The sequence below is a fragment of the Euphorbia lathyris genome, chromosome 10 (assembly GCF_963576675.1).
Source record: "Euphorbia lathyris chromosome 10, ddEupLath1.1, whole genome shotgun sequence".
In the NCBI taxonomy this organism is placed as follows: domain Eukaryota; kingdom Viridiplantae; phylum Streptophyta; class Magnoliopsida; order Malpighiales; family Euphorbiaceae; genus Euphorbia; species Euphorbia lathyris.
The window spans coordinates 26,814,521-26,817,943 of NC_088919.1; the positions used below are offsets into that span (position 1 = coordinate 26,814,521).

At 35.3% G+C, this 3,423-nt stretch overlaps 1 non-coding gene across 1 annotated transcript; it reads right to left on the reverse strand.

Annotated features, from left to right (window-relative positions):
- Positions 1 to 668: 668 nt before the first annotated feature.
- Positions 669 to 775, reverse strand: LOC136210147 (small nucleolar RNA R71). Its single transcript, XR_010677855.1, has one exon. It is a non-coding gene; the product is annotated as a small nucleolar RNA R71 (small nucleolar RNA).
- Positions 776 to 3,423: the final 2,648 nt, after the last annotated feature.

The window sequence follows — 3,423 nt, forward strand, 5'->3', positions numbered from 1 at the left end:
CCAAAATTTTTAACAAAAATTTAGATTTTTCGTGTTTTATTTTGAATCTAGGTTTATACATATTTATTTTAACTTTTGCAATTTATTCATTTTAACTTACTAATTTATTTATTTTTCAAATTCTGCTTTGTAGGTAGTTTCGGTTCGTGCAAGATTTCAGGTTCATGCGCAGTTCTCGAAGTTCAGGCATTGTACCAGACCCTATAGACCCAGAAATTGAAAAAACCATTAGAAAGAACAAGAAAAACAAAAATAAGACTCCAGTAAAAACACATATCGAGCCAGAAAAAATGGCAGATCCACCAACACTTATGGATTACGCTAGGCCAGGTGTGGCCGGTGTAACCAATAGTATCGTTAGACCCAGAATCACCGCAAACCAATTTGAAATTAAGCCAGCTTTGCTTAATATATTGCAAAATAATGTAACATTTTACGGGTTACCTAACGAAAATCCTAACACCCATTTGACAAATTTCCTTGAAATTTGTGACACTTTTAAAATACCAGATGTGACTGCCGAAGCAATCAAACTTCGCCTTTTTCCTTTCAGTTTGAAGGATAGAGCCAAAGAGTGGTTAACTTCGATGCCAGGCGCAACGTTTGCAACTTGGGAACAATTAGCCCAAGCTTTTTTATCAAAATATTTTCCTTTAGCAAAAACCGCAAGAGTCATAAAAGAGTTAACATCTTTTTCTCAAAATGATAATGAGACTCTTTATGAGACTTGAGAACGTTTTAAAGAACTTCAACGTTTATGCCCACACCACCAATTACCCGCTGAACTTCTAATGCTGACATTTTATAATGGACTAAATCATACAACTAGAGGCTCATTAGATGCTATGTCGGGAGGGCTATTTATGAAGAAAACATCAGCCCAAGCAAGAGAACTTTTGGAGGAAATGGCAATCAACAGCAGTATGTGGCCCGCGGAACATGGACATATACCGGTGGCAAAACCATCATCCTCAACCACATCATCAGTTAAAGATATTGTGGAACTTGATCCAGTCGCGATGTTACAAACCCAATTTTCTGCTTTATCGCACAAAATTGATAGGTTTATGGCACCGTGCGATACCAATGGTAATCCAATCCAAACGGATGTGGATTATGAAAATATGAGTGAGATCGAACATGTAAATTTTGTCCAAGGGCAAAACCAAACTAATAATCCTTATTCTAATACTTATAATTCTGGATGGAGGAATCATCCTAACTTTAACTGGAAAGATAACAATAATAATGCAAGTGCTAATCAAAATCGTACCAATAATTATCAAAATCAGTCAAGAGATACGATTAGCACTTTATCTTCTAAAATCGACAAATTTATAGATGCTATCAGTGGAAAAATAAGTAATCACGACGATGGTTTTAAACGAATCGAAAATATTTTCGATCAACTTATTAAAAACCACTCATCTAGCATCCATAATTTGGAGGTTCAAATTGGTCAACTTGCTAAATCAATTCCATCCCGAAAAGAGGGAAGTATTCCCAACCATACGAAAGAAAATCCGAAAGAGCAGGTAAAGGCTATCACTCTTCGTTTAGGGAAAAATTATCTAGGACCGGAAATGCCCAGAGATGCAACATTACCAGGAACTGATTTACCAAAGTCCAAAGAAGATATATCAAAAACAAAAAGTTCACCAATTGACTCAAGTACAAAAACTTTTGTACCCAAACCACCTTTTCCGCACAAAGTCCGAAATAAGGACTATGACAAACAACTCTTAACGTTTTTGGACAAACTTAAAAATTTGCACATTAATTTGACGTTCATGGATGCAATCACGTAAATTCCTAACTATGGTAAGTTTTTAAAGGATTTAATTTCAAAGAAAATCAGTTGGGAAGGAATTTCATCCATTTCGTTAACTGAAGATTGTAGTTCAATTGTGTCAAGTAATTTGCCCACTAAACTCAAAGATCCCGGATGTTTTACTATTCCGTGTAAGTTGGGAGATATTGAATTCTCAAGTTGTCTTTGTGATTTAGGAGCAAGTATAAATTTGATGCCGTTATCTATTTTTAATAAGTTAGGCTTAGAAGAAGATATCAAACGTACCAATATGGTTTTGCAATTAGCGGATCAAACCACTAAGAGACCATATGGTATAATTGAAGATGTTTTAGTTAAAGTCGACAAATTTATTTTTCCGACCGATTTTGTTATATTAGATTTTGCATATGACGTTAATTGTCCACTAATTTTTGGTAGACCGTTTATGAACACAGGACGTGCTCTAGTTGATGTGTCGGAAGGGAAATTAGTTTTGAGGATAGGAGAAGATAAGATCGAGTTTAATATGAACAAAGCGATGAAATATCCTATGGAGGAATTCGCTTGTATGAAACTTGATTTAGTTGAAGAATGTGTCAATGACGTTATTCAAAATGACGAAATAATAGAACCTATAATGGGTGAGGAATTAGAAGATAAGGACCCAGAGCCTTTGATTCGAGAAGATGGACCAGTTCCGCCTTCGATTGTAATACCCCCTAAATTAGAACTTAAAGAATTACCCAGTCATTTGAGGTACGCTTTCTTAGGCGAAGGCGATTCTCTACCTATAATTATCTCTAACAAATTAACAAATGATCAAGAAGAAAAATTGAAAGAGGTTGTTAGAAATAGGATAGGAAGTATGGGATGGCAAATTTCAGACTTAAAAGGAATTAATCCTAGTATCGTAATGCACAGAATTCACTTAGAAGAAGATAAGCCACCTAAAGCGGATAGGCAGAGACGCTTAAATCCGAACATGAAAGAAGTAGTAAAAAATGAGATTACTAAACTTTTAGACAATGGAATCATTTATCCGATCTCGGATAGTGAATGGGTTAGTCCAATCCATTGTGTACCTAAAAAGGGAGGCATAACTGTTGTAAGGAATGACGAAGGTGAATTGATACCTACGCGAACCACCACCGGTTGGAGGGTTTGTATAGACTATAGGAACCTAAACAAAGCAACTAGGAAAGATCATTTTTCTCTACCTTTCATTGATCAAATGATCGAAAGGATAGCAGGTCATGCATTTTATTGTTTCCTAGACGGTTATTCCGGATTCTTTCAAATTTACATTTACCCGGATGACTAAGACAAAACAACCTTCACATGTCCTTATGGAACATTTGCATATAGAAGAATGCCCTTTGGTCTATGTAATGCACCATCAACGTTTCAACGATGTATGACAGCAATATTTAACGATTTCATTGAAGATATCATGGAAGTTTTCATGGATGAATTTTCAGTTTATGGAGATTCTTTCGATGCATGTTTACAGAACTTAGATAAAGTATTGTCTAGATGTGAAGAAACGAATTTAGTATTAAATTGGGAAAAATGTCACTTCATGGTAGACGAAGGAATTGTTTAGGTCATAAGATATCTGAAAAAGGTTTAGA